Source organism: Electrophorus electricus, chromosome 1, assembly GCF_041902795.1.
Source record: "Electrophorus electricus isolate QZ-2024a chromosome 1, ASM4190279v1, whole genome shotgun sequence".
In the NCBI taxonomy this organism is placed as follows: Eukaryota; Metazoa; Chordata; class Actinopteri; order Gymnotiformes; family Gymnotidae; genus Electrophorus; species Electrophorus electricus.
In genome coordinates this window covers 22009603-22031220 of record NC_137497.1, presented here as the reverse complement: position 1 = coordinate 22031220, position 21618 = coordinate 22009603, and the positions used below count along the sequence as shown (strand labels likewise).

At 40.8% G+C, this 21618-nt stretch overlaps 1 protein-coding gene across 10 annotated transcripts in view; it reads right to left on the bottom strand.

Annotated features, from left to right (window-relative positions):
• Window positions 1–21618, bottom strand: part of LOC145657473 (NACHT, LRR and PYD domains-containing protein 12-like) — a 69008-nt gene that overhangs the window by 47226 nt on the left and 164 nt on the right. For 3 of the 10 annotated variants that reach the window (XM_081712401.1, XM_081712367.1, XM_081712379.1), the window contains exons 2-4: window positions 19162–21143; window positions 6856–6933; window positions 5162–5374 (exon numbers count right to left, since the gene is read on the bottom strand). The exons of 2 other annotated variants lie outside the window; for them this stretch is intronic. The gene's annotated coding sequence lies outside the window, so the exon portion shown is untranslated. The remainder of the gene's footprint in view (window positions 1–5161; window positions 5375–6855; window positions 6934–19161; window positions 21144–21618) is intronic. 5 more of the 10 variants (XM_081712337.1, XM_081712345.1, XM_081712335.1 and 2 more) reach the window with 5 other exon arrangements.

The window sequence follows — 21618 nt, the reverse complement described above, 5'->3', positions numbered from 1 at the left end:
AATACAAATATGTAAACACCATGAATACTGTAAGAGGTGTATTAACACTGCAGGTGTTACCATCACTGTGCAAGTGTTCAGATAACATTAGATGTGTAATGTCAGCACTTCACATCACTACAATAACAATGTAGGTGTTCATTCTGTAAGGCGGGCTCGAACCCACTTCGGCTAGCTGATGCCACCAACAGCCTACTGGGCTTTAATAATGGTGGGCCTGTGTGCAGAACAGTTCGGTCTTGGACCAGGTAAAACAAAAGGAAAAAACGAAGCACCATGCCGAGCATGGCAAAAGGGAGAACAAAGGATGCCATTGCAAATCCAAACAATCCAAACAAACTTCCCAAACAACACCAGAAAACAGGGAAGAACTTGAATGGCTAAGGGAAGCCTCGGGAGAGAGACAGACTTGAGAGGGGAAAACTGGAGAGGGGAGGGGACGTGTAAAAACACGAACACCCTCGCAGCACAGAAGCAAGGTCTAGCAAAAGAGGGAAAACTGGAGAGGGGAGGGGACATGTAAAAACACGAACACTCTCGCAGCACAGAAGTAAGGCGTAGCATGAGGACACACAGACCTCAACACCTGAAGGTACCAGCTAGGCGCTTGGCTCAAAACTTTGGCAAAGACACAGCCCTAAATGTGTGGGTCACTGGGCTTATATAAGGTCTACCCCAGCTGTTGGGCGTTAAGCCTGATTAGTGGTGTTCCTGACACGAGGCCTCCCTCTGGTGGCCGGAGGGGGCTTCAGCCTGGTGCCAACCCTTACACATTTAGCACTTCAGGTCACTACACTAATAGTGTAGGTATTCATTCTTACAGGGGATTTTTCTGTTTAGGTTCTGTTTGGAACTCAGACACAACCAGTTGTCATCACCAGAAAGCAGTTTAGATGCTTGAGTTCAAGAAAGAATGAAACGCTTTCTATCAACATGTGCTGTGTGAGACAGAGAGAGATCCATCAGGGTGTAGTGCTGCTGTCACATGTGTGTGTGTGAGAGAGAGTTGGAGAGAGAGAGAGACATGGGGACAGACAGAGAGAGAGAAAAAGAGAGAGAGAGACATGGGGGTACAGAAAGAGAGAGATGGAGAGAGAGACATTGGAGGGGTACAAAGAATAAGCACCTAGGATTTAGCTTCAGTTCAAGTTCTGAATAACAGTTTGTAATTTGCCCACAGCAGTTTTCATTACCAGAAACCAGTTCAGCAGGTCTGGTTGTTATCTTTTGACTCTGAACCATGGGCTGAACACCTCAGGGGAGCTGTTAGCATTTTAGCTCTGGGGCCAGAGTGAAGTAACACCCACAATATCGTCATGTTTCCCTGACAAGGAGGAGTTAGACTGGAATGGGAGTGAAGTACTGAGTGTTTAATGGACACCGTTCTGAGATAAAGGAAAGACCGAATGGCCAACATAAAAGACAAGTGTGAGAGAGTGTGAGGGCATCTTTTTAATCAGGCAGTGGTAAATAGTAAGTAAGTATACAAGAACAATATTTATTGTATATAGCACTTTTATAGACTGGAGTGTGTATATTTTATATTAAAGTTAGTGTGTGTGTGTGTGTGTGTGTGTGTGTGTGTGTGTGTGTGTGTGTGTGTGTGTGTGTGTGTGTGTGTGTGTGTGTTATGACACAGTAAAGGTTGTAAGTTGTTGTTACTAGCTGTAATTTTGAATTTAGAACCTACAAGCTACTTTATCTAAAGTCACTTTCACTGATGCCAACAAGCTCTCATTGTTGACGAGAGAGAGGAATACTGTCTCCATCTAGTGGCCATAATGTGTATTAAGTTCAACTCTTTTTATTATGCATTTCCGCACACTTAAAACATAAGCCTCAAACGCTTAGTGCACAACTCCCAATAGTCTGTATGTCCTGAGTGCAAGATGACCATGTGGCAGTGGTAGCTCAGTGGATAAGGTAAGGACTTATAATTGGAAGGTTGCTGGGTAAAGCCCCACCAGTTGTCACTGTTGGGCCCCTGAGCAAGGCCCTTAACCCTCAACTGCTCAAGCTGTAATCAGTCATAACTGTAAGTCGCTTTGGATAAAAGTGTCAGCTAAATGTAGTGGCCATAGCGCGTATTGCAGCGGCACCATAGTTCCTCATGGTTAATCCATAGCTTCAATGTTTCCTGAGATTGAGCCACATCCGGCCAAATAGTTTTATTATTTTGAAAATAAACTCATTTTTAAAACTGAAACTTCAAGTCTTGATTTTGAACTTTAAAAATACAACACTGTATTCCAACTAAAAAGTTTAGGAAACGTGTTGTTTCAGTTTAAATGATTAACAGACACTTTACAGTGTGAGGTTTCTCACTTCATGGAGCTCTGTGAGGGCAGCGTAATATCTGCTTACGATGCGTCCAACAGGACAACTCAGCGCGCAGGTAAGAAATGTTAGCTATTTTGAACAGATACTCAGTGAAATTATCCTAAATATTGTAATGACGGGTTAATAGGTGCATACGTAAAGGTAAATGTGTCTTTAGATGTGGAGTTTGCCAAAGATTGAACTGAAGCGTAGGGCAGGCATTAGCTAGCAGGCTAGTTAGCTTTCTGCTATTAGCTAGTTAGCGTTCATGTGTCCTACAGTCCTTCAGTGTCCAGCTCACGTTTGTGCCTTCAGCGCTGTTTGTTAACATCTGTGTTACACACTGGTGACTACAGCTAATTCAACAGTGGCTCCAGCTGCACAGTGTCCCATGTTCATAAATACTAGTTAGTTTACACAGCAGGACCTTTTCAGGTGTGTTTATTGTGTGTTGTGATCCGCAGCTAGCTGGCTAAGTTATGTATGAAAGACTGATGATGTGAAGGACGCAGTTCTGCTCAGCGCAGTTCAGGCTGAAGAAGAACAACGTTCAGTACTGGAGAAGTTAAGAGGGTTCTGCCTGGATTTCCAGTTAGTCTTTGTTGTGTGGAGAGCAGTGTGTTGTTGTTAGTCTGTGTTGTGTGAAGAGCTGTGTGCGTCTTTTAGTAAATGTAGACACAGCAGTAGTAAATGTAATTGATTTATTATTTATTATTATTTATTAGCTAAATATATGCAGCTGACTTGTTGTGATGTCTTAGGGTTAATATGATGAAAGTGAACCTTGATGACAGTTACAGGTTAGTTCATTATGTAACATAATGTAATATTGAATATAGTCTGATAATGTGCTCTCAGTGTACTAACTAGAGTAAGTGAGTTATAGGTTAGTTCATTATGTAATGTAATAGTGAATATAGTCTGATTGTCCATAACCAAACTGAAGCAACATTCAACCGAAATACAACAGTAATAAAAAGGTTCATCCACATTATTTCAGAGGTAGCAAGTCTTTCTCAAAAACAAGTATGAGTAAAAAATATTGATCTTGAATACAGGAAATTTAACCCAGGAAAAAATATGTGGGGAAGTATGTAAACGTGTAGCAAAAATGTTTGTGGCTCTCTGTTATAGGTGTCTGTGTGAAATCGACCCTTGGTACAACAGTTAGGAAAATCTGACAGTTGTGATGGAGTTACCCGATAAGAAATTAGCCTTATCCAGGATTTAATGGGTTTATTTGTTCACACACATTTACAGACACTCTTCTACAGAGTGGCTTACATGTGTATCAGTGTGACAGTACATGTGCACCCTGTGAATCAAACTCATGACCTAGGTGTTACTAGCACCTTAACTTCTTTACTTAAGGTCAAAGCCTTACCTGAGTTACAGGAGACCACATAGCCAGCAGAGTCTTAATAAATGTCTTAGTTTATCTGTTATTGTGTATCTTGGCAGGCCTGTACAGAACATCAGAGAAATTCTATATGAAGATTTCAGAAAGTGTTGGTGTCTTTAGGGGGTTCTAAAGAATGTATGTCACATTTAGTATATACACACACACAGACAGTAAAGACGGCTGTAAGTCATATACAGTATACAAACACAGACAATGAAGACGGCTGTAAGTCATATACAGTATATACACACAGACAATGAAGACGGCTGTAAGTCATATACAGTATATACACACAGACAATGAAGACGGCGGTAAATCATATACAGTAAACACACACAGACAATGAAGACGGCTGTAAGTCATATACAGTAAACACACACAGACAATGAAGACGGCTGTAAGTCATATACAGTAAACGCACACAGAGACAATGAAGACGGCTGTAAGTCATATACAGTAAACGCACACAGAGACAATGAAGACGGCTGTAAATCATATACAGTATACAAATACAGACAATGAAGACGGCTGTAAGTCATATACAGTATATACACACAGACAATGAAGACGGCTGTAAGTCATATACAGTATATACACACAGACAATGAAGACGGCGGTAAATCATATACAGTAAACACACACAGACAATGAAGACGGCTGTAAATCATATACAGTATATACATACAGACAGACAGACAATGAAGACGGCTGCATGTCATATACATGAGTCAGGATAGTTCGAACAGTCTGTACTATGGCTAGGAGCCATGTCTCCTTTTAATTAAGCATACACATACACACACATACAGAGTGTGTTACAGGATTCAGCTGTAGCAAAATTACATACATTTATGAAATATTAACAGGGGGCATGATCATAAACGTAAGGAAATTATTTTCAATTATTACTGATTAATTACCAAATTAAATTAGTTTATATTTTGTGCAGGGACCGAATGCCATTGTTTCAGATATACTTGCCATTATGTCCAACTTAATGATTAAATGTGAAGTTTGCTGATTAATGAATAAAACAAATCTTTGACATCGTAAGACAAGTAGCAGACTTGCGGACAAATGAAAAAGGAAGGAGAGAAGAAAGAAAAAAAGACAAATTATAAATTGAAATAAGTTGAGTAGAGAAGGATGACTTGCAATAAAGAGGACTGAGTAACCAAGAGACCCAGACCTACACACACAACTTAGCTAACGCTAATTAGCCAAGAGGCTACTATGGCTAAATTAATTAATTAGTGAGAATTGAGTAAAAATGTCTGAAAGGGAAGAACAACTATCTGGGGAATCCTAATGGGAACTTAGACCTGAGGTTACTATCTGAGCTAACAGGAGAAAAATAAATCAGTACAGAATTATCTATGTGAATGACGGCTCATGGCTGGCCCCTCGAGCTTAGCCTGTGAATGAAGCAGAAGATCTTACATTTCAGAGTCAGTGAAGGGCCAAATGATCAGTCCACTCAGGGAGAGGTTGCAGAGTTTCGGAGTGGCTGAATTCTGGATGAATTTATGCCACACGTAATCCCAGACTTTTCTCTGTGCTGTCAGCGGCCCTAGTTCATCACCCAAGTTTTTCCAAGTCGGCAAAATGGGCCGGGCTGAATCTTTTGGAGTGCCCTGAACTTCGCCAAAGTTCCTGAAATTTTGTAAAGGTATTTCAGGAAGTACACAGGTTTGTAGCCAGGTGATGTAGACTGTTATAAACCTAAGGCTGGTGGTTGGCTAAATTAAAACTAATTACTGTTGGCCAAACAGAACAAATCCTAATTCTACCAACAACAAAAAGAAGATGATTAAGTTTACGGCATAGTGAAGAGCAAATTAAATGAGTTTAGCCACATTTGCAGATTAGGTCTAAAACAAACATATGAAAGAAAACACTATTATAAGTACGTAATTCTTCTGGTGAGAGGTGCAGACTTTAAGTATCTTTTTGTAGAGCTTGAACTGACTGTCCGATACTGAGAATTGATTTTTAACTACTGATCTCGGGGGCAGCGTGGAAGGATTGGCTCAACAGCTCTGTTCATGCATATTCATAGTTTTTTTGTCTCAGTCTCAGGCTTTGATTCAGTCAGGCATTTATCTCGAGTTAGCTTACAAGACACAGTTAATTCAATATAGTAAAAAGGATAGAAAGGGGAAAATAAACAACTGGAACACATATTGATATATTGATACATGTGGTTGGGTGGTAATCGTCTTGTCATGGTACGCTCTCCTTCCCTCTGATCACGTGGTATGGACCACCTCGTGCAGTGGGCTTACTGTTAACTGTTCATGCTGACTTGTTTGTGACCACGCCCCCTTTTAGCACACACCTGCACCCAGTTCTTGGTTTTGTTTATGTAAGTATTTAAATGCCTGTTTGTGTGTAGTTTGGAGTTGGTCATTATTCATGTTAAATGTTAGGTGTGTTCAGAGTAGATGTTCATGGTGTACTGGATGTTACGTGTGAATGCCGTTAACGTGTGTTGTTTATCTTTTGTTTTTTACGTTAATAAATGTGTGTCTCCGTCGAGTGAGGTCTGTGCGCCCTGCTCCTTGCCCTGCTGCACTCGGGCCGTCACATGTCATTTAAGCCATAACAGGTGGGAACAATTTTATCACACTAATTTCACCTGAGCGCTTAGTCCACATATTTCTAAATGAAAAGAAAAAGTTCTTACCACCAATATAAAGCTCATAACTATATATAGGAAACAGTTACATTTTTCATTAAGAGAAAGCATGATTGTTACACAAATATTATAACTGTTCTCATATTAATAGATCAAATAGTCTTCCTCTGTCTATTATACTTGAAATGAAGAGGTAATCACATAATAGCAAGTATAAAGGTTAATATGCGAATACAGCAATGACAGGTTAATTCATAGGTAAACTGCATTCACCATACTGGGACTCCGTCTCTGCCTTTCAAAAACAGAAAAAGTTAACATACATTTATAAAGAGGGACTCAGAACAGTTCCGGTTGAAGAACCTGTTACTGACACTAAGGGGCACTGTGGATTCGTAGTCTACACAATCAAATATCTTACTGAAGGTCATAATTACTAACAGAGAGAAACACACGAGATTACAGCAATATCTACGAAACATGAGGACAGTGTTACCTTTACTGGGTTCAGTCTGCAAGTCTTCAGGAAGAATGTTTGGTTCTGTCTTCATCAGGATGTCCAGAGTTTACAGAACTACAGCAGATAACATTAATTTATGTTAAAACACTCACTTTATCTATTGTTTCACTACTGCACTTTTCACCACTGTAGCTCGTCATAATAAGCAGTTATGACTATAAATACACCTGTACACACACTCTCTGTTTCTTCACTGGAGTTCACCTGTACACACACTGTCTGTTTCTATCTGAACAATAATCTGGTTGCACCTTTTTTCTCTTTAGAAGGAACCAAGCCAGTATGAGAATTTTTAAGTGCCATTACATCACAAGAGTAGAAGAACAAGCCTTGTCTTGTTACGATTATCAAATCGCCCTCTGTGTGTGTGTTTATACCATAGCTCCCTCTGTGTGTGTGTGTGTGTGTGTGTGTGTGTGTGTGTGTGTATGTTCAGAGCATAGCTACCTCTATGTGTGTGTGTGTGTGTATACCATATCTACCTCTGTGTGTGTGTGTGTGTTTATACCATAGCTCCCTCTCTGTGTGTTTATACCATATCTCCCTCTGTGTGTGTGTGTGTTTATACCATAGCTCCCTCTGTGTGTGTTTATACCATATCTCCCTCTCTCTGTGTGTGTGTGTGTTTATACCATATCTCCCTCTGTGTGTGTGTGTGTGTGTGTCTGTGTATGTTTATACCATAGCTCCCTCTGTGTGTGTTTCTACCATATCTCCCTCTGTGTGTGTGTGTGTTTCTACCATATCTCCCTCTGTGTGTGTGTGTGTTTATACCATATCTCCCTCTGTGTGTGTGTGTCTTTTTATACCATATCTCCCTCTGTGTGTGTGTGTGTTTATACCATATCTCCCTCTGTGTGTGTGTGTGTGTGTGTGTGTGTGTGTGTGTGTGTGTATGTTTATACCATAGCTCCCTCTGTGTGTGTTTATACCATATCTCCCTCTGTGTGTGTGTTTATATCATATCTCCCTCAGTGTGTGTGTGTGTGTGTGTGTGTTTATACCATATCTCCCTCTGTGTGTGTGTGTTTATACCATAGCTCCCTCTGTGTGTGTTTATACCATATCTCCCTCTGTGTGTGTGTGTTTATATCATATCTCCCTCAGTGTGTGTGTGTGTGTGTGTGTGTGTTTATACCATATCTCCCTCTGTGTGTGTGTGTTTATACCATATCTCCCTCTGTGTGTGTGTGTTTATACCATATCTCCCTCTGTGTGTGTGTGTGTGTTTATACCATATCTCCCTCTGTGTGTGTGTGTGTGTTTATACCATATCACCCTCTGTGTGTGTGTGTGTGTGTTTATACCATATCTCCCTCAGTGTGTGTGTGTGTGTGTGTGTGTGTTTATACCATATCTCCCTCTGTGTGTGTGTGTTTATACCATATCTCCCTCTGTGTGTGTGTGTGTGTTTATACCATATCTCCCTCTGTGTGTGTGTGTGTTTATACCATATCACCCTCTGTGTGTGTGTGTGTGTGTTTATACCATATCACCCTCTGTGTGTGTGTGTGTGTTTATACCATATCACCCTCTGTGTGTGTGTGTGTGTTTATACCATATCTCCCTCTGTGTGTGTGTTTATACCATATCTCCCTCTGTGTGTGTGTGTGTGTTTATACCATATCTCCCTCTGTGTATGTGTGTGTTTATACCATATCTCCCTCTGTGTGTATGTGTGTGTTTATACCATATCTCCCTCTGTGTGTGTGTGTGTGTGTGTGTTTATACCATATCTCCCTCTGTGTGTGTGTGTTTATACCATATCTCCCTCTGTGTGTGTGTGTTTATACCATATCTCCCTCTGTGTGTGTGTTTATACCATATCTCCCTCTGTGTGTGTGTGTGTGTTTATACCATATCTCCCTCTGTGTATGTGTGTGTTTATACCATATCTCCCTCTGTGTGTGTGTGTATGTGTTTATACCATATCTCCCTCTGTGTGTGTGTGTTTATATCATATCTCCCTCTGTGTGTGTGTTTGTTTGTGTGTTTATACCATATCTCCCTCTGTGTGTGTGTGTGTATGTTTATACCATAGCTCCCTCTGTGTGTGTGTGTGTGTGTGTGTGTGTTTATACCATATCACCCTCTGTGTGTGTGTGTGTGTGTGTGTGTGTGTGTGTGTGTGTGTTTATACCATAGCTCCCTCTGTGTGTGTTTATACCGTATCTCCCTCTGTGTGTGTGTGTGTGTGTGTGTTTATACTATATCTCCCTCTGTGTGTGTGTTTTTGTGTTTATACCATATCTCCCTCTGTGTGTGTTTGTGTGTGTGTGTGTGTGTGTGTGTGTTTATACCATTTCTCCCTGTGTGTGTGTGTGTTTATACCATATCTCCCTCTGTGTGTGTGTGTGTGTGTGTGTGTGTGTATACCATAGCTCCCTCTGTGTGTGTGTGTGTGTGTTTATACCATATCTCCCTCTGTGTGTTTGTGTGTGTTTATTCCGTATCTCCCTCTGTGTTTGTGTGTTTGTATACCATAGCTCCCTCTGTATGTTTTTATATTATATCTCCCTCTGTGTGTGTGTGTGTGTGTTTATACCATATCTCCCTCTGTGTGTGTGTGTGTGTGTATTTATACCATATCTCCCTCTGTGTGTGTGTGTGTGTGTGTGTTTATACCATATCTCCCTCTGTGTGTGTGTGTCTGTGTGTGTTTATACCATAGCTCCCTCTGTGTGTGTTTATACCATATCTCCCTCTGTGTGAGTGTGTGTGTGTGTTTATACCATATCTCCCTCTGTGTGTGTGTGTCTGTGTGTGTTTATACCATATCTCCCTCTGTGTGTGTTTTTATACCATATCTCCCTCTGTGTGTGTGTGTGTTTGTGTGTGTGTTTATACCATATCTCCCTTTGTGTGTGTGTTTATACTATATCTCCATCTGTGTGTGTGTGTGTGTGTTTATACCATATCTCCCTCTGTGTGTGTGTGTGTGTGTGTGTGTGTGTGTTTATACCATATCTCCCTTTGTGTGTGTGTTTATACTGTATCTCCATCTGTGTGTGTGTGTGTGTGTTTATACCATATCTCCCTCTGTGTGTGTGTGTGTGTGTGTGTGTGTGTGTTTATACCATATCTCCCTCTGTGTGTGTGTGTGTGTGTGTGTGTGTGTTTATACCATATCTCCCTCTGTGTGTGTTTATACCATATCTCCCTCTGTGTGTGTGTGTGTTTATACCATATCTCCCTCTGTGTGTGTGTGTGTGTGTGTGTGTGTGTGTGTGTGTGTGTGTGTGTTTATACCATATCTCCCTCTGTGTGTGTGTTTATACCATATCTCCCTCTGTGTGTGTGTTTATACCATATCTCCCTCTGTGTGTGTGTTTATACCATATCTCCCTCTGTGTGTGTGTTTATACCATATCTCCCTCTGTGTGTGTGTGTGTGTTTATACCATAGCTCCCTCTCTGTGTGTTTATACCATATCTCCCTCTGTGTGTGTGTGTGTGTGTGTGTGTTTATACCATATCTCCCTCTGTGTGTGTGTGTGTTTATACCATAGCTCCCTCTGTGTGTGTTTATACCATATCTCCCTCTCTCTGTGTGTGTGTGTGTTTATACCATATCTCCCTCTGTGTGTGTGTGTGTGTCTGTGTATGTTTATACCATAGCTCCCTCTGTGTGTGTTTCTACCATATCTCCCTCTGTGTGTGTGTGTTTATATCATATCTCCCTCAGTGTGTGTGTGTGTGTGTGTGTGTGTGTTTATACCATATCTCCCTCTGTGTGTGTGTGTTTATACCATAGCTCCCTCTGTGTGTGTTTATACCATATCTCCCTCTGTGTGTGTGTGTTTATATCATATCTCCCTCAGTGTGTGTGTGTGTTTATATCATATCTCACTCTGTGTGTGTGTGTGTGTGTGTGTTTATATCATATGTCCCTCTGTGTGTGTGTGTGTGTTTATACCATAGCTCCCTCTGTGTGTGTTTATACCATAGCTCCCTCTGTGTGTGTTTATACCATAGCTCCCTCTGTGTGTGTTTATACCATAGCTCCCTCTGTGTGTGTTTATACCATAGCTCCCTCTGTGTGTGTTTATACCATAGCTCCCTCTGTGTGTGTTTATACCATAGCTCCCTCTGTGTGTGTGTGTCTGTGTGTGTTTATACCATATCTCCCTCTGTGTGTGTGCGTGTGTGTGTGTGTTTATACCATATCACCCTCTGTGTGTGTGTGTGTGTTTATACCATATCACCCTCTGTGTGTGTGTGTGTGTTTATACCATATCACCCTCTGTGTGTGTGTGTGTGTTTATACCATATCACCCTCTGTGTGTGTGTGTGTGTTTATACCATATCTCCCTCTGTGTGTGTGTGTTTATACCATATCTCCCTCTGTGTGTGTGTGTGTGTTTATACCATATCTCCCTCTGTGTGTGTGTCTTTATACCATATCTCCCTCTGTGTGTGTGTCTTTATACCATATCTCCCTCTGTGTGTGTGTGTGTGTTTATACCATATCTCCCTCTGTGTGTGTGTCTTTATACCATATCTCCCTCTGTGTGTGTGTCTTTATACCATATCTCCCTCTGTGTGTGTGTGTGTGTTTATACCATATCTCCCTCTGTGTGTGTGTGTGTGTTTATACCATATCTCCCTCTGTGTGTGTGTGTTTATACCATATCTCCCTCTGTGTGTGTGTGTTTATACCATATCTCCCTCTGTGTGTGTGTGTTTATACCATATCTCCCTCTGTGTGTGTGTTTATACCATATCTCCCTCTGTGTGTGTGTGTGTGTTGATACCATATCTCCCTCTGTGTATGTGTGTGTTTATACCATATCTCCCTCTGTGTGTGTGTGTATGTGTTTATACCATATCTCCCTCTGTGTGTGTGTGTTTATATCATATCTCCCTCTGTGTGTGTGTTTGTTTGTGTTTATACCATATCTCCCTCTGTGTGTGTGTGTATGTTTATACCGTAGCTCCCTCTGTGTGTGTGTGTGTGTGTGTGTGTTTATACCATATCACCCTCTGTGTGTGTGTGTGTGTGTGTGTGTGTGTGTGTGTGTGTTTATACCATAGCTCCCTCTGTGTGTGTTTATACCGTATCTCCCTCTGTGTGTGTGTGTGTGTTTATACTATATCTCCCTCTGTGTGTGTGTTTTTGTGTTTATACCATATCTCCCTCTGTGTGTGTTTGTGTGTGTGTGTGTGTGTGTGTTTATACCATTTCTCCCTGTGTGTGTGTGTGTTTATACCATATCTCCCTCTGTGTGTGTGTGTGTGTGTGTGTGTGTATACCATAGCTCCCTCTGTGTGTGTGTGTGTGTGTTTATACCATATCTCCCTCTGTGTGTTTGTGTGTGTTTATTCCGTATCTCCCTCTGTGTTTGTGTTTGTATACCATAGCTCCCTCTGTATGTTTTTATATTATATCTCCCTCTGTGTGTGTGTGTGTGTGTTTATACCATATCTCCCTCTGTGTGTGTGTGTGTGTGTGTGTTTATACCATATCTCCCTCTGTGTGTGTGTGTGTGTGTTTATACCATAGCTCCCTCTGTGTGTGTTTATACCATATCTCCCTCTGTGTGAGTGTGTGTGTGTGTTTATACCATATCTCCCTCTGTGTGTGTGTGTGTGTTTGTGTGTGTTTATACCATATCTCCCTCTGTGTGTGTGTGTTTATACCATATCTCCCTCTGTGTGTCTGTGTGTGTTTATACCATATCTCCCTCTGTGTGTGTTTTTATACCATATCTCCCTCTGTGTGTGTGTGTGTTTGTGTGTGTGTTTATACCATATCTCCCTTTGTGTGTGTGTTTATACTGTATCTCCATCTGTGTGTGTGTGTGTGTGTTTATACCATATCTCCCTCTGTGTGTGTGTGTGTGTGTGTGTTTGTGTGTGTGTTTATACCATATCTCCCTTTGTGTGTGTGTTTATACTGTATCTCCATCTGTGTGTGTGTGTGTGTGTGTGTGTGTGTTTATACCATATCTCCCTCTGTGTGTGTGTGTGTGTGTGTGTTTATACCATATCTCCCTCTGTGTGTGTGTGTGTGTGTGTGTGTGTGTGTGTTTATACCATATCTCCCTCTGTGTGTGTTTATACCATATCTCCCTCTGTGTGTGTGTGTGTTTATACCATATCTCCCTGTGTGTGTGTGTGTGTGTGTGTGTGTGTGTGTGTGTGTGTGTTTATACCATATCTCCCTCTGTGTGTGTGTTTATACCATATCTCCCTCTGTGTGTGTGTTTATACCATATCTCCCTCTGTGTGTGTGTGTGTGTGTGTTTATACTATATCTCCCTCTGTGTGTGTGTTTATACCGTATCTCCCTCTGTGTGTGTGTTTATACCGTATCTCCCTCTGTGTGTGTGTGTGTGTGTGTGTGTGTGTGTGTTTATACCGTATCTCCCTCTGTGTGTGTGTGTGTGTGTGTGTTTATACCATATCTCCCTCTGTGTGTGTGTGTGTGTGTGTGTTTATACCATATCTCCCTCTGTGTGTGTGTGTGTGTGTTTATACCATATCTCCCTGTGTGTGTGTGTGTGTGTGTGTGTGTGTGTTTATACCATATCTCCCTCTGTGTGTGTGTTGGGAACAGAAGGATGATACATGAACAGACATGTTGGGACCAGAAGACACAGCAACAAACATGGAATCAGATCCAGAAAACAAGAGGGAAACAAACATGAGCACAGAGACAGACAACAATACAAATATGTAAACACCATGAATACTGTAAGAGGTGTATTAACACTGCAGGTGTTACCATCACTGTGCAAGTGTTCAGATAACATTAGATGTGTAATGTCAGCACTTCACATCACTACAATAACAATGTAGGTGTTCATTCTGTAAGGCGGGCTCGAACCCACTTCGGCTAGCTGATGCCACCAACAGCCTACTGGGCTTTAATAATGGTGGGCCTGTGTGCAGAACAGTTCGGTCTTGGACCAGGTAAAACAAAAGGAAAAAACGAAGCACCATGCCGAGCATGGCAAAAGGGAGAACAAAGGATGCCATGGCAAATCCAAACAATCCAAACAAACTTCCCAAACAACACCAGAAAACAGGGAAGAACTTGAATGGCTAAGGGAAGCCTCGGGAGAGAGACAGACTTGAGAGGGGAAAACTGGAGAGGGGAGGGGACGTGTAAAAACACGAACACCCTCGCAGCACAGAAGCAAGGTCTAGCAAAAGAGGGAAAACTGGAGAGGGGAGGGGACGTGTAAAAACACGAACACTCTCGCAGCACAGAAGTAAGGCGTAGCATGAGGGCACACAGACCTCAATACCTGAAGGTACCAGCTAGGAGCTTGGCTCAGAACTTTGGCAAAGACCAAGCACTGAATGTGTGGGTCACTGGGCTTATATAAGGTCTACCCCCAGCTGTTGGGCGTTGAGCCTGATTAGTGGTGTTCCTGACACGAGGCCTCCCTCTGGTGGCTGGCGGGAGCCTCAGCCTGGTGCCAACCCTTACACATTTAGCACTTCAGGTCACTACACTAACAGTGTAGGTATTCATTCTTACAGGGGATTTTTCTGTTTAGGTTCTGTTTGGAACTCAGACACAACCAGTTGTCATCACCAGAAAGCAGTTTAGATGCTTGAGTTCAAAAAAGAATGAAACACTTTCTATCAACATGTGCTGTGTGAGACAGAGAGAGATCCATCAGGGTGTAGTGCTGCTGTCACATGTGTGTGTGAGAGAGAGAGAGACATGGGGGGGTACAGAAAGAGAGAGAGACATTGGAGGGGTACAAAGAATGAGCACCTAGGATTTAGCTTCAGTTCAAGTTCTGAATAACAGTTTGTAATTTGCCCACAGCAGTTTTCATTACCAGAAACCAGTTCAGCAGGTCTGGTTGTTATCTTTTGACTCTGAACCATGGGCTGAACACCTCAGGGGAGCTGTTAGCATTTTAGCTCTGGGGCCAGAGTGAAGTGAACCTCTCCACCCATTCTGGGGTAACACCCACAATATCGTTATGTTTCCCTGACAAGGAGGAGTTAGACTGGAATGGGAGTGAAGTACTGAGTGTTTAATGGACACCGTTCTGAGATAAAGGAAAGACCGAGTGGCCAACATAAAAGACAAGTGTGAGAGAGTGTGAGGGCATCTTTTTAATCAGGCAGTGGTAAATAGTAAGTAAGTATACAAGTACAATATTTATTGTATATAGCACTTTTATAGACTGGAGTGTGTATATTTTATATTAAAGTTAGTGTGTGTGTGTGTGTGTGTGTGTGTGTGTGTGTGTGTGTGTGTGTGTGTGTGTGTGTGTGTGTGTGTGTGTTATGACACAGTAAAGGTTGTAAGTTGTTGTTACTAGCTGTAATTTTGAATTTAGAACCTACAAGCTACTTTATCTAAAGTCACTTTCACTGATGCCAACAAGCTCTCATTGTTGACGAGAGAGAGGAATACTGTCTCCATCTAGTGGCCATAATATGTATTAAATTCAATATTTTTATTCTGCATTTCCTCACACTTAAAACATAAGCCTCAAACGCTTAATGCACAACTCCCAATAGTCTGTATGTCCTGAGTGCAAGATGACCATGTGGCAGTGGTAGCTCAGTGGATAAGGTAAGGACTTATAATTGGAAGGTTGCTGGGTAAAGCCCCACCAGTTGTCACTGTTGGGCCCCTGAGCAAGGCCCTTAACCCTCAACTGCTCAAGCTGTAATCAGTCATAACTGTAAGTCGCTTTGGATAAAAGTGTCAGCTAAATGTAGTGGCCATAGCGCGTATTGCAGCGGCACCATAGTTCCTCATAGTTAATCCATAGCTTCAATGTTTCCTGAGATTGAGCCACATCCGGCCAAATAGTTTTATTATTTTGAAAATAAACTCATTTTTAAAACTGAAACTTCAAGTCTTGATTTTGAACTTTAAAAATACAACACTGTATTCCAACTAAAAAGTTTAGGAAACGTGTTGTTTCAGTTTAAATGATTAACAGACACTTTACAGTGTGAGGTTTCTCACTTCATGGAGCTCTGTGAGGGCAGCGTAATATCTGCTTACGATGCGTCCAACAGGACAACTCAGCGCGCAGGTAAGAAATGTTAGCTATTTTTGAACAGATACTCAGTGAACTTATCCTAAATATTGTGATGACGGGTTAATAGGTGCATACGTAAAGGTAAATGTGTCTTTAGGTGTGGAGTTTGCCAAAGATTGAACTGAAGCGTAGGGCAGGCATTAGCTAGCAGGCTAGTTAGCTTTCTGCTATTAGCTAGTTAGCGTTCATGTGTCCTACAGTCCTTCAGTGTCCAGCTCACGTTTGTGCCTTCAGCGCTGTTTGTTAACATCTGTGTTACACACTGGTGACTACAGCTAATTCAACAGTGGCTCCAGCTGCACAGTGTCCCATGTTCATAAATACTAGTTAGTTTACACAGCAGGACCTTTTCAGGTGTGTTTATTGTGTGTTGTGATCCGCAGCTAGCTGGCTAAGTTATGTATGAAAGACTGATGATGTGAAGGACGCAGTTCTGCTCAGCGCAGTTCAGGCTGAAGAAGAACAACGTTCAGTACTGGAGAAGTTAAGAGGGTTCTGCCTGGATTTCCAGTTAGTCTTTGTTGTGTGGAGAGCAGTGTGTTGTTGTTAGTCTGTGTTGTGTGAAGAGCTGTGTGCGTCTTTTAGTAAGTGTGTACACAGCAGTAAATGTAATTGATTTATTATTTATTAGATAAATATCTGCAGCTGACTTGTTGTGATGTCTTAGGGTTAATATGATGAAAGTGAACCTTGATGACAAAGTTACAGGTTAGTTCATTATGTAACATAATGTAATATTGAATATAGTCTGATAATGTGCTCTCAGTGTACTAACTAGAGTAAGTGAGTTATAGGTTAGTTCATTATGTAATGTAATAGTGAATATAGTCTGATAATGGAATTTACAAACTGTCAATCCACATTATTTCAGAGGTAGCAAGTCTTTCTCAAAAACAAGTATGAGTAAAAAATATTGATCTTGAATACAGGAAATTTAACCCAGGAAAAAATATGTGGGGAAGTATGTAAACGTGTAGCAAAAATGTTTGTGGCTCTCTGTTATAGGTGTCTGTGTGAAATCGACCCTTGGTACAACAGTTAGGAAAATCTGACAGTTGTGATGGAGTTACCCGATAAGAAATTAGCCTTATCCAGGATTTAATGGGTTTATTTGTTCACACACATTTACAGACACTCTTCTACAGAGTGGCTTACATGTGTATCAGTGTGACAGTACATGTGCACCCTGTGAATCAAACTCATGACCTAGGTGTTACTAGCACCTTAACTTCTTTACTTAAGGTCAAAGCCTTACCTGAGTTACAGGAGACCACATAGCCAGCAGAGTCTTAATAAATGTCTTAGTTTATCTGTTATTGTGTATCTTGGCAGGCCTGTACAGAACATCAGAGAAATTCTATATGAAGATTTCAGAAAGTGTTGGTGTCTTTAGGGGGTTCTAAAGAATGTATGTCACATTCAGTATATACACACACACAGACAGTAAAGACGGCTGTAAGTCATATACAGTAAACGCACACAGAGACAATGAAGACGGCTGTAAGTCATATACAGTAAACACACACAGACAATGAAGACGGCTGTAAGTCATATACAGTATACAAACACAGACAATGAAGACGGCGGTAAATCATATACAGTAAACACACACAGACAATGAAGACGGCTGTAAGTCATATACAGTATATACACACAGACAATGAAGACGGCGGTAAATCATATACAGTAAACACACACAGACAATGAAGACGGCTGTAAGTCATATACAGTATACACACACAGACAATGAAGACGGCTGTATGTCATATACAGTATACACACACAGACAATGAAGACGGCTGTATGTCATATACAGTAAACACACACAGACAATGAAGACGGCTGTAAGTCATATACAGTAAACGCACACAGAGACAATGAAGACGGCTGTAAGTCATATACAGTATACACACACAGACAATGAAGACGGCTGTAAGTCATATACAGTAAACACACACAGACAATGAAGACGGCTGTAAGTCATATACAGTATACACACACAGACAATGAAGACGGCTGTATGTCATATACAGTAAACACACACAGACAATGAAGACGGCTGTATGTCATATACAGTAAACACACACAGACAATGAAGACGGCTGTAAGTCATATACAGTAAACACACACAGACAATGAAGACGGCTGTAAATCATATACAGTAAACACACACAGACAATGAAGACGGCTGTAAGTCATATACAGTAAACACACACAGACAATGAAGACGGCTGTAAGTCATATACAGTGTACATACACACAGACAATGAAGACGGCTGTAAGTCATATACAGTATATACACACAGACAATGAAGACGGCGGTAAATCATATACAGTAAACACACACAGACAATGAAGACGGCTGTAAGTCATATACAGTATATACACACAAACAATGAAGACGGCTGTAAGTCATATACAGTATATACACACAGACAATGAAGACGGCGGTAAATCATATACAGTAAACACACACAGACAATGAAGACGGCTGTAAATCATATACAGTATATACATACAGACAGACAGACAATGAAGATGGCTGCATGTCATATACATGAGTCAGGATAGTTCGAACAGTCTGTACTATGGCTAGGAGCCATGTCTCCTTTTAATTAAGCATACACATACACACACATACAGAGTGTGTTACAGGATTCAGCTGTAGCAAAATTACATACATTTATGAAATATTAACAGGGGGCATGATCATAAACGTAAGGAAATGATTTTCAATTATTACTGATTAATTACCAAATTAAATTAGTTCATATTTTGTGCAGGGACCGAATGCCATTGTTTCAGATATACTTGCCATTATGTCCAACTTAATGATTAAATGTGAAGTTTGCTGATTAATGAATAAAACAAATCTTTGACATCGTAAGACAAGTAGCAGACTTGCGGACAAATGAAAAAGGAAGGAGAGAAGAAAGAAAAAAAGACAAATTATAAATTGAAATAAGTTGAGTAGAGAAGGATGACTTGCAATAAAGAGGACTGAGTAACCAAGAGACCCAGACCTACACACACACACACAACTTAGCTAACGCTAACTAGCCAAGAGACAACTATGGCTAAATTAATTAATTAGCGAGAATTGAGTAAAAATGTCTGAAAGGGAAGAACACCTATCTGGGGAATCCTAATGGGAACTTAGACCTGAGGTTACTATCTGAGCTAACAGGAGAAAAAAAATAAATCAGTACAGAATTATCAATGTGAATGATGGCTCATGGCTGGCCCCCCAAGCTTACCCTGTGAATGAAGCAGAAGATCTTACATTTCAGAGTCAGTGAAGGGCCAAATGATCAGTCCACTCAGGGAGAGGTTGCAGAGTTTCGGAATGGCTGAATTCTGGATGAATTTATGCCACACGTAATCCCAGACTTTTCTCTGTGCTGTCAGCGGCCCTAGTTCATCACCCAAGTTTTTCCAAGTCGGCAAAATGGGCCAAGCCGAATCTTTTGGACTGCCCTGAACTTCGCCAAAGTTCCTGAAATTTTGTAAAGGTATTTCAGGAAGTACACAGGTTTGTAGCCAGGTGATGTAGACTGTTATAAACCTAAGGCTGGTGCTTGGCTAAATTAAAACTAATTACTGTTGGCCAAACAGAACAAATCCTAATTCTACCAACAACAAAAAGAAGCTGATTAAGTTTACGGCATAGTGAAGAGCAAATTAAATGAGTTTAGCCACATTTGCAGATTAGGTCTAAGACAAACATATGAAATAAAACACTATTATAAGTACGTAATTCTTCTCGTGAGAGGTGCAGACTTTAAGTATCTTTTTGTAGAGTTTGAACTGACTGTCCGATACTGAGAATTGATTTTTAACTACTGATCTCGGGGGCAGCGTGGAAGGATTGGCTCAACAGCTCTGTTCATGCATATTCATAGTTTTTTTGTCTCAGTCTCAGGCTTTGATTCATTCAGGCATTAATCTCGAGTTAGCTTACAAGACACGATTAATTCAATATAGTAAAAAGGAAAGAAAGGGGGAATAAACAACTGGAACACATACTGATATATTGCTACTTGGGGTTGGGTGGTAATCGTCTTGTCATGGTACGCTCTCCTTCCCTCTGATCACGTGGTATGGCCCACCGCGTGCAGTGGGCTCACTGTTAACTGTTCATGCTGACTTGTTTGTAACCACGCCCCCTTTTAGCACACACCTGCACCCAGTTCTTGGTTTTGTTTATGTAAGTATTTAAATGCCTGTTTGTGTGTAGTTTGGAGTTGGTCATTATTCATGTTAAATGTTAGGTGTGTTCAGAGTAGATGTTCATGGTGTACTGGATGTTACGTGTGAATGCTGTTAACATGTGTTGTTTATCTTTTGTTTTTTACGTTAATAAATGTGTGTCTCCGTCGAGAGAGGTCTGTGGTGGGAACAATTTTATCACACTAATTTCACCTGAGCGCTTAGTCCACATATTTCTAAATGACAAGAAATAGTTCTTACCACCAATATAAAGCTCATAACTATATATAGGAAACAGTTACATTTTTCATTAAGAGAAAGCATGATTATTACACAAATATTATAACTGTTCTCATATTAATAGATCAAATAGTCTTCCTCTGTCTATTATACTTGAAATGAAGAGGTAATCACATAATAGCAAGTATAAAGGTTAATATGCGAATACAGCAATGACAGGGTTAATTCATAGGTAAACTGCATTCACCATACTGGGACTCCGTCTCTGCTCGCGCTCAGAGCCTTTCAAAGACAGGGAAAGTTAACACACATTTATAAAGAGGGACTCAGAACAGTTCCGGTTGAAGAACCTGTTACTGTCACTAAGGGGCACTGTGGATTCATAGTCCACACAATCAAATATCTTGTTGGATTCATAAGAATTAATAAAGAATATTTTCCTTATTTGAGTTTGGTTTTGTTGCAATGCTTCCAAGCGAACACTTTGTACAAGAAAGGTTAAAATCCAGTATTCCAGGAAAGTCTTGCAGATCTAGGCATTCTGGCATGTGAATCTGACCTTAAGTTTATATGACTGGTTTTCTGAATCTGGCGTATCAATAACCTTCTATCTAGACAACACTGAATCTCTCCATCTCTCAAATTCTCTATTCTCACAAAATCCTCAAAGTTGGGGTGTGTTTTCTTGACTTATAAGCATTAATAGGGTTTGTGACTGAGACAAATGTGTGATCAGGTTTGTTTCAGACACTGTCAGTCAAAGACAGGAGCGGCAGGTTCTGTATCACACCTGTAGAAACACAAGCTTCGTTTAGCCGTGGTCACGTGACATGGCCGTTTTGCGCAACACTTCGGATCAGAGTTTCAAAACGCTGCGCTTCAGAAACTCCAAACAAGCGTAGAAACGTCAGTACTGACCGTCCCATCCCAAACTATAGTTAATAATACAGATAATGAACTATACAGGGAATCTGAACTGTCCACTGAGGATTTGGACAACACTACAAATGGCTGAAACTGAACAGGAAACTAACTGTAAAAAACAACTGGGAGCATTTGGAAAGATTACTGACTAACTACGACTTAAAATCGAGATTTACAATAACTGACAACGTATATCTGAGCCAGTTAAATATTTTTAAAAATATAACTGTGCGATCGTACTGGGCCATTTTAGTGTCCGTCATTTTAGATGCGTACCGTTAACTTCACCAGGACTTTAATCTTTACATTTAATCCACGTTTGGGTGGACCTACGATTTAAA